The sequence below is a fragment of the Suricata suricatta genome, chromosome 11 (genome assembly GCF_006229205.1).
Source record: "Suricata suricatta isolate VVHF042 chromosome 11, meerkat_22Aug2017_6uvM2_HiC, whole genome shotgun sequence".
NCBI lineage: Eukaryota > Metazoa > Chordata > Mammalia > Carnivora > Herpestidae > Suricata > Suricata suricatta.
The window spans coordinates 91,597,048-91,616,041 of record NC_043710.1 but is presented as its reverse complement, the minus strand read 5'-3'; the positions used below and the strand labels follow the sequence as shown (position 1 = coordinate 91,616,041).

The 18,994-nt window shown below is 45.9% G+C and overlaps 1 long non-coding RNA gene across 5 annotated transcripts in view; it reads right to left on the bottom strand.

Annotated features, from left to right (window-relative positions):
• LOC115306962 overlaps positions 1-18,994 on the bottom strand; it is a 210,771-nt gene that overhangs the window by 54,628 nt on the left and 137,149 nt on the right. For 4 of the 5 annotated variants that reach the window (XR_003915509.1, XR_003915511.1, XR_003915512.1 and 1 more), the window contains exon 3: positions 7,798-7,873. The exons of the other annotated variant lie outside the window; for it this stretch is intronic. This is a non-coding gene — a long non-coding RNA (uncharacterized LOC115306962). The remainder of the gene's footprint in view (positions 1-7,797; positions 7,874-18,994) is intronic. 5 annotated transcript variants of the gene reach the window in all.

Sequence of the window (18,994 nt, the reverse complement as noted above, 5' to 3'; positions counted from 1 at the left end):
TCCCATCTGGTTTCCCAGTAATCCCATCTACACACATGTAATCCATTTTACATGTGACTTTCAGTTGAGTCTGCCTGATGCATGGCCCCTAACAGTGTCACTCTTCTGTTCAAAACCTCTTGGTGAAAGTCTCTTGCCTACTGGTCTTTGCCCAAACATAGTGCTTTTGCATTCCCTGCCGAACAAAGTCCAACAAATAAATGGACAGCTTTGTTCACAAAGAGTAAGCTGTCCAGTGACTCACATGTTACCCTCTAAGTAAAAGACGGAGACACAGAAAATGGCTCCCACTTCATGGAGCCCATGCACTGGAGGTGAATTGCACATGCACTATCCAAATGCATTTCTCTCCCATATATTATCATTATATATAGTCCTTGTCCCAGCCAAGAAGTCCTTTCTGACATCTCCCCTGAATTATCCCTCAGGCTCTCGAATGTGCTATCTTTAATTGTTGTTTTAATAGTGACTTCCACTCATGGAAAAGAGACTAGGAAAGTAAATAAACAAGCGACATTCAAGAAAACACCAAAGAATGGCGACTTAGTAAATCAGAGAAGGGTGGAGCTGAAAGGTGAGCTAACAGATGTTTGTGACTCTTGTGCATGTAACACCCTGCATCTTAGGCCCTTAATCATCTATAGGCTATTACCTTGATTGTGATGGGTGCTTCAGTTACTCAAAACAAGTATTCATCGTATATCACCACAATTAGACTCTACTTATAATCCATGATGATAGCAACGGTTTAGTGGAGGAATGTGCTCAAGGAAATAAAGCGGATATCAGAGCAGTGTGTACAGACTATAGAAAGCAACTTGGAGAATAAGGCACAGAAAAACGGGCCTGGTTACCCATCATGACAGTATCGTTATTTCTGAGGCTGATGTGACCATGGCTACCCGTGGACGTTAACTCTTCACAGTGAGGGACGAACACCCCATATCACACACAATTCTGAGGGTCCAATTCTAGAGTTTCTTGTCATGTGTGGAAGATCAACGTAAAGGGGTCTCCCTTCTCATACAGCCTATCATAATCATTCTCCAATTCCTAGAAAATGTATGGACTGTAGTCTTTCTAGCCTAGGAAGGTGAAGAACGGACTTATTTTCAAAACGAAAAGAAAGATAAAAGAAAACAGAAAGCAAACACAAACAAACTCCGGCAGACAATTTATAATTTGCCTGATTCCCTCAACACATTGTACATGTAGGAAGTTCTTCTTAAGTTCTAACATGCATTTCTCCTGCTGTTTTTGCTTGTTTTGCCACTGACTGCTCATAGCCTTTTTGCAAACAGAGAAATACTCAATCTCCTTCCAGTTGGCCATTTGGCTTAGGTAACAGAATGTTGTTTATTTTTGAGAGAGAGAGAGAGAGTGAGAGAGAGTGCAAACAAACAGGGGAGGGGCAGAGAGAGGGAGACAATGAATGTGAAGCAGGCTCCAGGCTCTGAGCTGTTAGCATAGAGCCTAACGTGGGGCTGGAACTGGACAACTGAGATCATGACCTGAGCCGAAGATGGATGCCCAACTGACTGAGCCACCCAGGAGCCCCGGTACCAGAGCTGTCTAAAGGCCATGGTTAACATTTCTGGCCCCCAAAAGGGTCACTTGGCTTGGCTCCCTAAGAATGCTGTAGATCACACCTGTGAAGCTACGGGAGGCTCGGTAGGTAAGTATTATTATTACCACCACTTCTTTCTACTGAGAAAAAAATAAAAGGAAGATTTGTGCCTACTCTTCAACCTGCTCTGACTGCTGCAGAGTTAGACACCTGGAGATCGTCCTTACCGCTCATGGACAGTGGGGACACTAGGCCAGGGCAGTGTGGTCCGTCACTGAGCCTGGGCTGCCAGCACCCGAAATGAACCCTACATTCCAGCCCTCATCCAGTGTTCACGTCACAAAACCATGTTATTTCCTGGGGGGGTGGGGAGGGTCCTTCAGCAAAACTTTCTATATGGAATTGTATCCCGTTTTTCCTTACACATCCATAGTTTCTTCTATCTTATCAAACAACATGTTACTTGATTTTTTTTTAAAAGGCATCAAGGGGTGAAACAGTGTAAACAGAACGACTTCAGAAGGCCAAGAGGCTGTCTGCATTTTGGCGGAACCAGACTTCATCTCCCCGTGTCCTCCCCCCACCAAGAGTCGGCCAGCACTCAGGAGCAGGTCGATTTCCCAGGCGGCCAAGTGTGAAGTGGCCTTAGGACACCCATGTCTGGTCTGAGGGCCAGAAGGAGGGAGCCAGGGAAGAGAGCCACCCAATCTGGGTTCACAATTTCCAGTGCACGCTACTTAACGTCTCCAAACTCGGTTTTCTCACCTGTAAAATGGGAGTGGTAAGACAGTGGCGCTCACAGCATTGCTGGGAAGGTTTGATCGAATGGGACAAAGCCCTCAGCACAGTGCCTGGCACACAGGGTGGCCGTTTAACTGTGCCTCTGAGTACTAGTCATCTCTCGGGGAAAGGTGACAAGGAGAAAGAGTGGCAAGGAGAGCTCAGGGGAGGTGACCCTGGCCCTCTCCACGGCCCTGCCGATGACTCCTCTGGGCAAGGGTGCAGAACATTTATTTCTCCCACTCATCCAGGTCGTGGCTCGCTCCCAGATACGGAGCGACAGGACGGCACAGGAAAGGCCCGCCTCCCACAAGATGGGCACTGCGCAGAGCTGTGCCTGGACCCAGAGGAGATGTCTCTGTCCAGCGTCTTGCAGGGCTCGGCGTGACCAGCTCCTGGGTGCACACAAAGACCCATTCAGGACGGGTACAGTTTGGAGAGCAAGCAGAAGAGCCGAACGGCCCAGGAAGGGGTGGAGAAGAGCACAGAGCCTGGCACCGGCCCCCCGGGGGCCCATCTCGGGCAAGTGGGTGCGGAGGGCTGAGGTCCGCAGCCGTGGAGACGGTGCTCTTCGTTTGCCCTCAGATTCTTTCTTCTGGGGGTGGGGGGCCTGGAGGACACCAGCCGCCACGGCTGGGACTGAGTGACCTCCCCGGAGGAGGCTGGGAACCCCTCACCCCACGATGCCAACACAGTAAGCGGAAGGGTATCGAGTGGAATCAGGCCATTACAAACTGGCCTGCTGTTTCCAAAACACTTCTTTCTGGGAAAAATACCTCTAACGGGTTCCCACCCCGAGGTCCTAGCTGCAGCATTGCCGTAAGAAACAAGAAGCAACATGAGTATACATAGCTGTCAGTTACTCCCAGGACCCAGGAGGTGGCTCTGTGCTCGTCAGCCTGTCTTCCCATCTGTACAATGGGGCCTGGTGCTATAATCTTTCAGAATTTGACAAACAGCTGCTGCAAGAGTTTCTAGGTAGCAGTCTGTTTCTTTTCTCTGACCCAATAGGCAGGTCCCCGCCGTGGCCTCCTCCAGGCGGCCTCCTGGATTGCACGCTTGCAGGCAGTCCTCAGATATGATTCGTCAAACATGATATATCACAAACATGCCAGCTCTGTTGTGCCCTGGATGACGGAGCAGAGAGGCTGCTTGATGGATCATAACGTTTGGCTGCAGAGGGAAACAGGATTCCTTCCTTTCCCTTTTCCCTCCTAAATCCAGGAAAATCTGTCCCAGTAAGATGATGAGGCCAACATGGAACAGAAAACCGAGTCCTCCTTTCCCACCAGGATTATAAGACTTTTCTTATGGGACACCAGCATTTCCCAGAGGATTCGACTCGGAATGATAGGATCTTCTATGATCTAAAGATGTTTCTACATCAGTTAATCTAGCTGCCCACCATTCCTGGAGTGCACTAGCTGCATTTGTTCATCTAGATATCTCCCACCCGGTGGTTAAACTCGGTATAAACTTTACCTCTTCCAGGAAGCCTTCCCTGGCTGCATAGCTTGAATTAGTGTCCCTTCATCACAGACCCACAACACCCCAGGCACACAGCTCTCTGGGCGTTGAAGACACGGCATTGAAATGATCTGTCTGCTCAGTCTTCTCTGTGCTCAGAAAAGCACAGCTTAGCTCCAGCTTCACTACACTGTTGGCACCATGTAGGAGTTCAATAAATGTTTACTTAACTAAATGGATGCATCTTTGTCTTTAGCCTAGTTGCTAAACCCTCATTTGTATTTTTATCCGGGTATCCTGCAAATTTGTTGTCAGGAAGTTCAGTCTCAGATCTAACCCAACTATGCACGTGCCTTACTACTTTTTCTTTTTCTTTTTTAAGTTTATTTATTTATTTTGAGAGTAAGAGAGTGAGCTCAAGACAGCAGGGGAGGGGCAGAGAGAGAGAATTCCAAGCAGGCTCTGCAGGGTCAGCGCAGAGCCTGACAAGGGGCTCGAACTCATGAACCGTGAGATCACGACCTGAGCTGAAACCAAGGGCCAGACACTTAACCAAGGGAGCCACCCAGGCGCCCCATCTTGCTACTTTTTCTAACCTCATGAGACCACAGCAGCCTACATCCTCTTTCTTGCCACAGCGATAGTAGAAATCACTGCTGTCACTCATCATTTCTTTCTACCAAGTCAGCTTCAGTTTTTTCAGGCTTAAATCAGGAATGAACTCTCAGAATCTCAGACCCAACAGTTTTTTCTTAAAATTTTTTTTAATGTTTACTTTTTTTTTTTTTTTGAGGCAGGGAGGGGCAGAGAGAGACACAGAACCCAAAGAGGGTTCCAGGCTCTGAGCTGTCAGCATAGAGCCCAATGCGGAGCTCGAACCCACAAACTGTGAGATCATGACCTGAGCTGAAGTTGGATGCTTAATCCCAAGTTTTTACTTTTAATAGACAAACAGAAAAGGACTCTCCGCAAGCTTCGGCGAAGCACCTACTAGGTACCAGGCTCTGTATGACGGAAAACAAACAAATATCTACATTTTAGGTTAAGAGATTTTCAACCTAGAATAGGCAATGGTGTGGGTACTTAATTTAGCTAATCAAAAGCAACACCCTGTTTGCTTTGTGGTCCCTTGGTTAGAATCATGAGCTTTTGAGAACATGGAAACATTCGGAGTGCTTAAAAACAAACAAACAAACAAAGTTTCTAAGTCCTGAGCAGCTCATGAAAAACTAGTGGCCCAATCGGGGAGCATGTTGGGGACATGCTGGAGGGAGCCCATTAAAGGATAAGTGCCATGTGGATACTGACACTGAGGAAAAAAAACTTCATTTGCATTTTCACTGCTGGGCAGAGGCCGGCCTCCAGTGACCAGGCAGGAGCTGCAGGTGGCCACCCCCCAGAACTGGCAGGCTCCCTCCTTTCTGGCCAAGGAGCTCAGGGTCTGCGTGACTTGAGGCAAGTCATCTGGGGACATTTGGGATTCTGATATAGCGAGCCAGTGGAGGCAGCACAGATAAAACCAGGACAGAAATCTGGCGGCCTAAGTAACATCTATCTGCTTGGGCTGAGATTTTGGCTCTGGCTCCTGCTGGGGGCCTGGGGCGGGAGACCAGGGAGGCTGCGCTTGGAGCTGGTGACAGCAGGTGGCGCCAGAGAGCAGAAACCCAACGTCATTTGGGCCTGAAGAGACACTTAGTTATTCATTCATGCCCCCAAGAGAGGCAGTAGGGCCAAAGGAGACCAGGCTCTCTGCAAGGTGCCGAAAAAGGCAAATTTCCCAGACGGAGTGTAGAGCCAGATGTGGGCATTTCTCGGGTAAAGCAAAGCCAAGAGAGGTCCTCAGAATCTGAGTCAAATCCTCGGATGGCCAGCACGTTGAGGAAATCCACAAAGAAAAGGAAAGAGAAAAACAATGTACCATATTAACTTCAGGGACAAGACAAACAACTCCTAGAGTTGAAAGGCTCTAACCACTCAGAACCCTTAGCTGCTCCGCAAAGTATAATTCCCCATATAGCATCCCCCACCACCAACAAAATTTAAAAAAAACAACACTTATTCTGCCTGGCAAAGCTTTGGAAAGCAGCATTTTTTAAAAGTTTATTTATTTTGAGAGCGAGAGCAGGGGAGGGGCAGAAAGAGGGGGAGAGAGAAAGAGGCGCAAGCAGGTTCTGCACTGTCACCACTGAGCCCAATGCAGGGCTAGGACCCATGAACCGTGAGATCCTGACCTGAGGAGAAATCAAGAGTCAGACACTTAACTGACCGAGCCACCCAGGTGCCCCTAGAAAGCAGCACTTTTTTTTTTAACAAAAAGGAAATTTATTTACATCTCAAAGCTACTAGGAGAAGCCACCTTTTTGATGTTCTTATCTCTGGGTGAGCTCGCCTCTGAGTCGGTTGTGGGAAGAGGGCAGCCAGAAAGTTTCCTTTCGCATATACCCAACTCTTCCTAGCTTCTGTGCCCTGAAGGGCAGAAAGCATGGTCCTACTTATCTATGTACACAGAGCCCTGAGTTGAAGAACTTTGAGCAGTTGAAGACCCTAAGCACAGGGATAAAAGTATCGCACACAAGATACAGGACAACGTTTTCTCTAAAAGAAAACATTCAAAGGCAGTAGACTGCTGAGCCGTGCTGTAGAGAATTCACTTCACACACTTAAGCAGTGTGGGCTGGCTTGAGGATAAACTTTAGAGAATGTAGCAAATTGGACTTCGTTTTCCTTTTGGTTTACTTTCCTGTTGTTACTTCTCTCCTAGATACTTATGGTCTGATGTTGTATACATCAGTTCTCTGTGTTTCCTTAAGTACATACACATACATGCAGATTTTGTCTTGCTTGAAAACTTGTGGAAACATTTAATGTGTTTGTTTTCGATCTTCTGGAAAAGTGAGGTCTGCTCCACTAGGTCCCCAGCTGGCTGCATGGCTCAATGAAGACAGTGGATGTGAGTCTGGGGTCCGTCCCACGACCTACCGCCTGCAACTTGATGGGGCCCACATCACAGATGTCTCAACAACAGAAGGGAGAAGAGCTAGTGGAATCAGGTTCCAATGAAGGCCAGGAAAGCACAGAGCAAGGAAGGATGAATGGCCCTTGGGTGGGACCAAGAAAGGCTTCACGTAAGTGGTTACTGGTGTTGTTTCATCCTTATGTGCCTTTGGACATGTTCTGTTCCCTTCCTCAACGCCCACCTTCTTCCTTCTCGGGGTGATTTCTGGTCTTCAGGAATCCATACTGATCTCATCTGCTGCCCTCTCTAACCAGCACCTTGTGCCTGTGGGGTCCTCAGAAATCCTGTGCATATCTTCCAAGTACACAACACAGATATGATGCTATCTCCACCCCCCACCCTAATATTCACCCACCACTTTGTAGACTCTTTTCTGCTTGTTAACGTTTTCCCAGATCCCACTCTGTGCCGCTTCCTCCCAGGCACGGTTGCCAGTTAAAAACAGAATGCCCGATTCAATTAGAATTTCAGATAAACAACAAATCGGTTTTTTTTTTAGTGTAAGCATATCCCCAACCTTGCCTTACTCCTGAGATCGCAGACTTCATGCTTTGTCCCTGCCCCTGTGCCCTGGTGGGGGGGGGGGGGGGGGGGGGAAGGGAGAAGGCATTCAAAGCTGCAGGTGCACTTTCTCAGCCCTGACCTCTCTCCCCGATCCTTCAAGAAGAAAAGGGGGCACGCCTTGCACAGGCTTCTATCTAGCAAGCTAGAGGAGTACTCAGAGGTCAGTTTCAGATCCATTTCATGCTTTTACGCCCATATCAGGTGCACTATTCTATAGAAATGAGGTGCCTTGGTTCAATATAAAAACACTTGCTCAATTATTTTTAAATAGGAGGGTTATCACTTACTTTTCATTGAAATGCAGCTTAATGAATTGCATGAACTGTATGACTATGACACTTGGAAATCTGTTAAATCTGTGTTTAATTTCATATTGTGGCAGGCTGGATGCAGTGACATTTACCTTCTCAGTTCCTGTTGGCTCTTTCACCCTCTTCTCTCCAGGAAGAAGCATGGCATTCGGCTGGCAAGGCCTGAATCTGCACAAACACATCCAATCACATCAGACCTTGTCCATCCTTGTGAAACGCCCTTGACGTTAACTTGCCCTCTTTATTCCATGTAGCAAATGGAACTTTGACAATGAAAACAGCAACATCTTGGATTCCTCTGACAAATCCCTTCCACCAAGATTAACATTCCTTCCATTTACGTCTGGTCTGAAACACTGGACGAAAAGTTGCAACAAAGATCATTTATAGCTGTGCTGCCCTACCCTTCCCAGGTCATGACGCGCACAGTAAATGAGGGCAACTGCATAGGGGGAAACGCTGGTTCTATTTGAGTCTTAGTGAGAAGATTAATGAAAAGTCATTCATTATGTTTAAAATGATAAAATGTTATGGAAGGTGTTAAACGCGGGCTTTTTTAAAACATCTTCTGAAAAAATAAATCACTTTCTATTTAAAACACCTAATACCTGATTTTTAAAATGTAAAGATGAAAATCACAGATGCTTCCTGTGTTATTAGAAAAAATATAAAATATAAGAGCAAATTATTATAAAGGTGGGAGGGGGACTTGGGTGGTTCAGTCGGTTGGGTGTCCAACTTCAACTCAGGTCAAGATCTCACAGTTCATGAGTTTGAGCCCCACATCTGGCTCTGTGCTGAAAGTTCACAGCCAGGAGCTTGCTTTAGATTCTGGGTCTCCCTCTCTCTGCCCCTCCCGGCTCACACTCTGTCTCTGTCTCTCTCAAAAATAAATAAACATTAAAAAATTTTTTTAAATAAAAAGCCTAACATTTTACACTGCAGGCAATGCAAAGAGGATCACTGATGACAAGAAAATCAAGACTAAAATGTAATTGAACTAATACCAGGACTTTTTTTTTGTTTAAGATACCAGTACATTTTAATACATAAATCTGAGAAGTGGATTGTTCATAGCTGCCCCCAAATACTCAGGTGGTAGAGACTACTCAAAGACTTTCAGGCATTCAAAATGTCATTACAGGAGTCCAGAAGATTATAGATGCAGCCATACAATGAGTGTTCAAATAGAATTGAAGATGTCTAAATGCTATCAAAATTGCTTTTATGTATGTTACCACTATGTGAAACTTACCAGCACCCACACGTCAGAAAACTCTTGCAAACTACCCCAGCTCCACAGGCCTGCCCTAGCGCCCCTGGGCAGTTCTGCCTTCCGATTCTGGCCCATTCCTAGCCCACAATCGGTGCAACAAACACACTCAGAATGAATGCAGGCACCTGGGGGGCGCAGGCTGTTAAACATCCGACTGTCGGTCTTGGCTCACGTCATGATCTCATGATTTGGGAGTTCAAGCTCAGCATCAGGCTCTGTGCTGATGGTGCAGAGCCTGCCTGGGATTCTGTCTCTCCTTCTCTCTGCCCCTCCCCTGCTTGTGCTCACTCCTGTGGGCTCTCTCTCAAAACAAACCAACACAAAAAATTATTTTTCTTAATGAATGGGTACCAAAGAAAAAGAACTATTTTTCTCTCTGATTTAAATGAAAATCTTTTCAACACATCAAGGGCTGTGGAACATGGAGGTAAGTCACTCACACTGGGTGTGGTGGGTGAACTCCTTCGCCAGCCAGGCGTGGTGTGTGGAAAGGACCAGTGTGTCCCTTCCATCCAAGCAGAGATCGGGGGCAACTGTGGACATCAAGCCCTGGGATGGGCGCCGGAAGGCAGAGAAAAATGTCAAAAACCTTGCTCCTATTTAGGAACCGCTGACGGTATGGAGAGTGGGCTCAAAGCTGCAGGGATAACTCTGGTTTACCTGAGTCACATCGACGATGAGGTTCAATAATTCTTCAGATTCATTGATTCCTCCCCGCCCACCCTCAATTTCTGCGACAATCAGACACATCATTGTACCGAGCATCTGGCTGCCTTTCTCCCGAATAATTCTCTTTTCTCCCGGGAGCTTGTCTTAAGTTTGACTCTTCCAAGTGTTTTCCTTGTACTGAAAAGTATGCCACTTTTCCTTTCTCAGTCTCAGCTACCCCAGATGGTTTTGGAGCTTGGAAAGAAGGGTACAACACCACCAGTCACCACTGAGTGACTGTATTCCTACATGCCTGGAATGCAAAACCCAGAGGATTGGAAAGCTGGGTTGAAAATGAAGCTGAAGGGTTTTATTTTTCTGGGGGTGGGGAGTGGGTTTTTCTCTATTCATCCCACTTCCTAGGACTCCACAGGGTGTCCTCAAGCCGATGACTTTGAAACCATCAGCCAAGCCGGTGCTCCTTGAGCGCCTGTCTCCTTCAGTCCCATCCCGGGATGGATCCCAGTGTTGAGCCACATGGTTTTCTTGATTCCGTCATGGACGGCACACTCACGAGGGACCCCTGTCTGAGGCCTCAGCAGCACAAAATTAACTAATGTGCATAAATTAGCACCAAATGTCTACTCCGTGGAGAAATGCCAAAAGCATTCTTTCCCACAACAGAACCGGCCACCCCCCAGTCCCCATCAGCTTTTGTTCTTTAGCAACGACTTGTACCTTGCCCCATCTTGTGTTCAGTTTTACGGTTTATCAGATGATTTCAAATCTATTTCCTCCTCGAACCTCTGACATGTGGGCAAGCCAGCAATGCAGAGGTTTTATTTCCATTTTGTCAATGAAAAAAATAAAGCCCAGAGGAGTTCAGCCCAACCACACAGCTAAAAGGAGAAGGGGCAGCTGTAGAAACAAGGTCTCCTGACTCAGAATCCAGTATGCTTTTCACCAGAGATGAGAGACACGTTCATGAGGACTAATGCTGAGGTGCCTGGGTAAGTCAGTCGGTTAAGCATCCAACCTCAGCTCCGGTCATGACCTTGTGGTTCATGAGTTCGAGCACTGCGTCAGGCTCTGTGCTGACTGCCTGGAGCCTGAAGCCTCCTTCGGATTCCGTGTCTCCCTCTCTCTCTGCCCCTCTTCTGCACTTACTCTCTCTCTCTCTCTCAAAAATAAATAAATATTTTCAAAAATGGGGGGGGGGGACTACTGTTGAAGGAGCCATCATGTCCCTTTGCTCCACCTCTAGCTCGCCACCTACATTCACCCGACATCTCTGATAAAAGTCTCATAAGCATCTGAGTCACCCTACGGGCAGTTGATTCTAAGATACACAGACATACTTGTATAAAATGTCTGGTCATCTCAGTATTGAAAACTCCTTACCACATTTACATTCCATGAGGTTCTTCTCCACAAAGCAGAAGCCCAGTCCCAATATCTACTGGCTGAGTGAATAAATTAAAGTTTATCTTTCTCATCCCTTCCTATATCTCCAAATGGCCCTCTATCGCAATCGGTCCCCGTCCCTGGCTGCCCCGCCGACTACACTGGGGCAGAAGGATGCCCGAGGCACCTAAATGGATCAGAATCAGACAGAAACCAAACAAGAGTTCCTATTCTCCTGAAGCACAATCTACAAATTCTAGCCGCAGAGATGACTGGGGCAAATGGTTTAATCCTTCAGGACCGATAATCCTTTGAAAGGGCTATTCAGATCTCACTTTATAAGCGGGCGGGCTCTCTGCCAGATTATCTGCTGCACGAGGCGAGCTCCGAGGCTAGGCTCACTGTTTACCTACTTAGTGAGCCCTTCCCTCGCCACCCTAAATTGTAGCCCGTCCTTCCCCCCAGCCACCTCCATCATTCTAGATCCCCCTTACCCTGCTTTGTTTTTCTCCATAGGACATACCTCTTTGTAGCAGATCATAAAATCCGGTTATTTATTATGTTTATAGATATTTTCTAAGTTAGCTTTGTTATGGTACAGATTTCTGTCTTTTTTATTTTTATTTAATTTTTTAAATGTTTTTATTTATTTTTGAGAGAGAGAGTGAGCGAGAGCGAGCATGAGCTGGGGAGGGGCAGAGAGAGAGAGGGAGACACAGAATCCGAAGCAGTCTCCAGGCTCTGAGTGGTCGGTCAGCCCAGAGCCAGACACAGGGCTCAAAGTCATGACGCTCAACTGACTGAGCCACCCAGGCACCCCACATATTTGTCTTTTTAAATTCATTGATGTATCCTGCACACTGAGAATACCACCAGGAATATACGGTAAGTTGAACATAGTAACTATTTACCGGATTAAAGGAATAAATGAATGCTGAGCACTTAGTATTGGGCAAAAGACTAAAGAGTCCAGACACCTCATTTTCTCTAAGCTATCCCATGAATAGATTCCATTTATTATGTGCCTCCTATATGCTAGGCCTAGAGACCTAAGTGGTCTTATTAAATTAGCCTTCAAATCCTTTGGAATAGATAATCGAATCCCCTACTACAGATGAAGATATACAGACTCCGAGAAATTAATGAACCAAAGCTCACACCACTGGCCAGTGGCAGAGGCATAATTTGAACTTGGTTCCACCCAACTCCCAAAATGTGGGTTCTTTTATCCCACTGCTACTTCTCAATGTGATCACACAGGTATGAGTCACCTAGAAAGAGACAGTCTCTATAAATGAAGTCTCTATAAATGTTCCATAGGAAATAGGCAAGTCCGAATCATGCATCGTTAATGACTCAAAGCATCCCATTCCCTGAGAAGCGGTAGATATTTCCTCCACTGTTCTAGAGCCTGTTGCTAAAACAAGTCTGGTAATTTGCATTTCTAATCATTCAGGAATTCAATCAGTATCGTGGCCTGAATCAGGTACACTGCGATCACAGCTGATGTCACCAGAGCTTTCTTAGCTGGAAGGAGAAGAAATTTTTTACAGTCAGAATAGGTCTCCACTGGTATAAAGGTCAAGGGTCTCAGGGGATTGTGGAAGAGGAAAGCAACCAACTTAAAATCTAGATTCTGTGATTAAACACACACAGAATACATTGCCTGGGAAAGAGTTTTAAAACTATACTATCACTAAAAACTAGGAAGGTAACAACATGCCAGTTTCAACCATTTTTATAGGTCTCTTGAGGTGTAATTTACACATCCTAGCATTTACCCATTGTAACTGTACAATTCAACAATGATTCATCAATGTATAGAATTGGGCAACCACCATTGCAATCCAGTCTGAAAACATTTCAGTCACTTCCCAAAATTGCTTCAAGCCTGTCTGCAGTCAGCATCTGCTCCTACCCCTCCCCACAATCCCAGGCCACCATTTCTCGATTTCTGTATCTACAAATTACCTTTCCCAGACCTTTCATATACATGGAATCATACATTATGAGTACTTTTGCGTCTGTCTTCTCTCATTTAGCATGTTTCTGAGGTTCATCTGCATGGCAGCATGCACCAGCATTCTGTTTCTCTGTATCATTGAGTAATAGCTCATGGTATGGACACACCCCATTTTGTCCATCCACCAATCCATGGACATTTGGATTGTTTCCACCTTTTGGCTATTCATAAACACTGCTGGGAATATTCTCGCATAAGCCTTTATGTGGACACGGAATTCATTTCTCCTGTGTATGAAACTGATTAAAGTCATTGACTTTCTCATTGTCCAGTGTGAAGAAACTACCACAGTGCTTTGCAAAGTGGCTGTCCCATTTCCCATTCCCACCCGCAACCCAGTAGGGCAACCACTGACTTCGCAAGTCTTCAACTTTTTATGTTTGATCCTTGAACTGTAACCTTGAAAGAAAACTGAGAAATAACGACATCACATTGTAGACCAAGACAAAGAATGATGGGAAATTAATTGAAATAAATGAGGTTTAAATAAGAGAAAGGATTTGTAGCAGGCAAGTCTTCTCAGGGATAGTATTTTCAGATTTCATTTGCTAGGAAATTAAATCAACCAATTAAATCAAATAACTCTCCAGAAAGATCAGTTACATTTGCCATATAGATTGCTCATTTACCCAAATTTACCCTGAGATTTATATTACAAAGACACTCGTTGATTCTCCCTCTCTGTCTTTTTTTTTTTAATCTTCCAATCTGGGAGGAAAGGGACATTCTATGGGCTTTATCTAATTTTAGTATTTATTAGTCAAACTGGATTGCACCTGCTCGCATACAGGAAACTCCAAGTTGTTTCATTTTTTGTGTGATCTTCCAAACACGGGAAAAAGACCCAAGACATATATCACTGAAAGAAAGATAACACAGCCAACTCTTAAGCTGCAAATTTAGCTTGGGAATAAATGGAGGCTCCCTGGTGTACAATTCATGGGTTCATTCATTTACTCTGGAAAACATTAATATGAATATGTTTCAGATACCCAGAGTAGGAGAACATGGGCTGTGCCTTCAAGGGAGGGACAGATGTGTCAACAAATACTGCAGTAGAGGGTAACAAGTGCTCTCATCAAAGTTACTATGATTGGAGGGAGTAGCCGGAGGCACAAAGGTGGGAATAGGTTAGGTAAGTCATCACGGAAGAGGTGATTCTTCAGCTCTTATGTTAACCATGAGTAGGTATTTGCCAGAGAGCCAGGCGAGGGTGAGGGGAGGTCATTCTAGCAAGATGCTAGAACAGGAGGAGCAGAGGCCTAGGGCTGTGACACAGCCGAGCATGTTCTGAGAACCGCAAAAGCTTCCAGATGGTTCGGCATGCAAGCGGCATCTGAGTGCGGGAGGCAGGAGACAAGGCCAGTGAGAGCCTTGCTTGTCTTAGTAAAGAGGCTAAGGGACCTGTTGCAGGATGTTATGAAGGATCTGACACTATCTGATCTTATTACAGTAAAGAGGATAATGAAGAGACTACTGTAGTAGCCAGGCTGAGCATATGAACTCAGGCAGCAGTGAGAAGGAACAAGAAGTATGTCAAGAGGGCATCATCTACCACAGTGGTTTGATGTGGATCACCATGTGCTGAGACCCATGGTAAAATGCAAACTTCCTGCGTCCTATCGGCATGATTTATAGGACTGGACTTTGGGCTAGGAATCCTCATTTGTGTAAACACTCTGGGTGATTCTACTGCAGGCTGACGGGGGATACCTCTCTGGCAAGTGTAGAGACTGGCCAGAGAGAGGAGCCTTGTGCAGATCCACTGATCCTAGAGAAACTACTGGAAACAGCGTGGCTGGGGTGGGGGAAGGGGTTCTTGGAGTAAACAGACTGGCAAATGTTGGGTGACTTTTGCCACTGGCTTATGCTCCACTGGCCCTTCACCTCGGTCTGGCCAACAGTGAGAAAGAAACTTGTACGTCAAAGAAAACCAAATTAAAATTAGTCAACACAGGCAACTGGATTTAATGAAAGTCTACAGGCTCATGGAGAAGATTCCAATGAGGCTAACTTACATTCATCCAAAAGGAATTTTATCTATCCCACCATGCAGTAGATAAGCTTGTATTTCTAGGAATCAGCTCTGTGTACAAAAATTTCTACTCTGCCTTCAAGTACTCTCTGCCCCTTTCTCTCATCTATCTGCCTATGAGAGAGATCTCAGTGTTCTCTTCTATACCACCAACTCCAAAAGAGGAGAAATCATGTTCGTCAAGAGTCATTTCGCCTTGGTGTGTCTCTGGAAAACAGGTGCAAAAGAAATGCTTTGTGTTGATGAAGTTGCAGACATGTAGATGTTTTATTTGCATACTGCTATAAGATGCTGAAGATATAATTTGTGTATTATGCCAATCTAAGAGAGGGGGGACTGTGCGGCACTTTGTTTTGCACAAATATCTGTAAGTGCAAAACACATCAGAGTAATAAATTAAACATTTGGATTAAGTGCTTTGGCACCCTATTAGTATATTTCACTGTTACATGGTTAAGTGCACCACATAATGTCCTTATTAAACTTCCCCATTTGCTCCAATCCTAATAAAACCTGGAGAGTCTAGGGGCGCCCAGGTAGCTCAGTCAGTGAAGGGTCGGACTTCAGCTCAGGTGATGATCTCGCGGTCCATGGTTTCGAGCCCCTCCTCGGGCTCTGTGCTGACAGCTCAGAGCTTAGAGCCTGCTTCAGAGCCTGTGTCTCCCTCTCTCTCTGCCCCTCCCCTGTTCATTCTCTGTCTCTTTCAAAGATATATAAAATTTTTTTTAAGAAGAGAGAAAACTCTTAAAAAAATAAATAAATAAACATTAAAAATAAATTAATTAGTTTAAAAAAAACCCTGGCGAGTCTATACCTGCTCAGACTGTGTCCCCCAACCAGAACTCTAAAGACGGAGACTAATAGAATTGCCCATATTTATCTCTTGTTTCATGCCAGGACGGTAACTATTGCTTCCCCTGAATGATTTCACTGAAGGCGCACAGTGACCGTAAGCAGTTGACACTCTTCTTGGCCCCATTTTACAGAGAAAATCAGTGCTTCAAACAGTGAAGTAGACAAGGTCAAGGACACATGGCAAATAATTGAGGAGCAGGGATTTCTAACTTCCGTCTACCTGTGTGGGCTCTGAAAGCAATAGCATATTGTTTCCCAAGGTTCCTTTCTTTATAAGCAATGGAAGAAATGGATTTGATGTGATGGAGAATGAAGACCAAACCTGGAGTGGGAAAGAAATCCTACATCACAATGGGCTTCTCCGGAACCACCAGCTGGGCGTTTGGGGCACCTCTCTTCCAGCGGGGTGATGGTCGGTGATTGACCTGCCATTCTTCATCGAGAAAGAAGCCCTGATGTATAGCATTTGCAGATTTCCCTGGTATGAATCCTCTCACCAACCTACCATTACTAAAGGTAGAGTTGGGAAGAGGCTATGGGTGCATCGAGCCTGTTCCCTATGAAAGACCACGTTTCCTGTGGTCTCTGGCCAGGCCCTGGAAACCTTGGACCAAGGAGAAGATACGTGTCCTGTTTTGTGGGAGGCCCCACTAGAGGAGAGACGGGGGTGTGCGACCATCTACACCGGGGTGGTGGGACGCAAGTACCACTGGGCTATTTTTAATTAAAAAGTAATGACAGCTGAATATATTCCCTGACTCTGCAGCTAAGAGCTTTCTGACCTAGACCTCACTCGCTAGACCCACTCCTGAAACCAGACTGCGTGAGTCCCTGTGTGGCTTCTATTACTGGCTGGCCGTCTCAACAGATGCAGGTCTAACCAAATCCATGTCTAATATAAGCATGCAAATGGGGAGATAAAGGGGAAAACGCTTAAGTGCTGAATCACAATCCACAGAGGGAGAAGTGGGCAGAAGCAGCCGTCTGGGCGGACACCAGAGGTCATTGTCATTGAGTTCCACAGCAGCACAGGAAATTCTGTCCAGTCATCATGTAGAGCGGTCTCACATTGGAAATATCTGATTGGCTGTCCTGTTAACAAAGGCAGCGTGTGTGTTGGTTATGGTTTTTGCAGTCACACGTATCTGGAGTGTTTAATCTGCTTCTGGTACCGTTTAATCCTTGCTATTATTATGCCCCTCTTACAACTGAGGAAACTGAGTCACAAAGGCATAAGTGGTAGTTTCTGAATTAAAACCAAGATGGGTGTCATTCCAGGGCCTGAACCCCTTACCAAGAGAGTTTAGATTGTTCCTCTTTCCTACCATCCACTCGATTCCTCCTGCTTCACCATGCACACTTTGTGGGGTTTTTTTTTTTTTTTATGTTTTTAACATTTATTTATTTTTGAGAGAAAATGAGCATGAGTGGGGGAGGGGCAGAGAGAGAAGGAGGCATAGAATCTGAAGCAGGCTCCAGGCTCCGAGCTGTCAGCACAGAGCCCGACATGGGGCTCAAACTCATGAACCACAGAGATCATGACCTGAGCTGAAGTGGGACGCTTAGCTGAAGGAGCCACCCAGGCGCCCCTCATACTTGTCTCTTCTCCTGAGAGTTTGCCAGCGATGTTACCTCAACCTGGAAGGATGTTCCCTCTCTCTACCTCCACCCCTTCAACCGAGCCAAACTGTAGCCATTCTTTAAGGTGCTAATCAAGTCCCAACTTTCCTGTAATGTTTCTTGGGCGATTCTAACCCAGGTAGCAGGCCCGTTCATCTTATACTTTCTTTGCCTTTCCTCAGCTGCTTCCTGTTACATAACTCATTTGGCTAAAATGTAAATTGTCACAGGCAGAAGCCTTGTGTAGACTTCACAATGCTGTGCTCCAGCAAGATGCTCACTTTTTAAAAATTGATTAACAATACGTGTTCCAGAGGTGTACTGACAGAACAAAGCTCTGAGCGCTCTAGAATCGAAAGAAAGATCTGACATTTGTGGTAAGCCAGGCATAGTTCACACATTATTTTACTTAAACCTATATGGCTGCTATCATGCCTTGCATTTTACAAAATTAAAAAAAAATTTTTTTTTACATCTTATTTATTTTTGAGAGATAGAGAGAGACGGAGCGTGAACAGGGGAGGGGCAGAGAAAGAAAGAGACACAGAATCTGAAGCAGGCTCCAGGCTCTGAGCTGTTAGCACAGAGCCCGATGCGGGGCTTGAACCCACGAACCGCGAGATCATGACCTGAGCCGAAGTTGGACACTCAACTGACTGAGCCACCCAGGCACCCCTACAGAATTTTTAAAAAACACCCAGAGAAGCTAAGAAATTTGCTACCACCACTTTGCTCGTCAGCAATGAAGTTGCAACTTAAAACTAGACCAGTCTCGCTCCAAAGTCCGTAGCATGCTGCCCTGTAGGTCATCACGTCCATTCCAGTGCCTTTGTGACACAACACACCTTCCCCAAACTCCAGGAGACGGCTCAGAAAGTAAGGCTGAAGGCTCACTTTTTTAAGTCAGTAGGATGGCGGAAACTTTTTTGTGTCGTCAGTAAGAAGGTAGAAAACAGCTGGCTACCACTTCCTAGACAAGCCTCCTCCTTGGACTAGCAAATCCCTCTGGGGACGTTTCAACTTCACTTTCTCGAGAATACCATAGAGCCACAATGCCTCCGAGAGTGAAGGTTGTCCTAACCGCTGGGCTTTCTGACCCAGAACTAGAACTGTCAGCAGGGAACAGAGTGAGAGCCACCGTCAGGACTGGATAATTGTGGACAGATGCTCCTGGATCAAAAAGATTCGGGCCGAAGCCAGCCGTGAGGGCAAAGAGGCAAAATTCAGGGAGGAAAGGATGATGTTGAGAATGAACGCACCCTCCCAGTGCCCTGGCATCACCACTTGCCTCAAAATAAGCTCAGAACCAGGATACGGGGTCGGGGTGGGGGGCAGAAAGGAGGCAAGTAAGCCATGGCAGCTCCTGATCCGGGGACACTGTGGATTGGCAGGCGGCCCCAATGACCCAGCACCTAGGGAGTAAGGGCA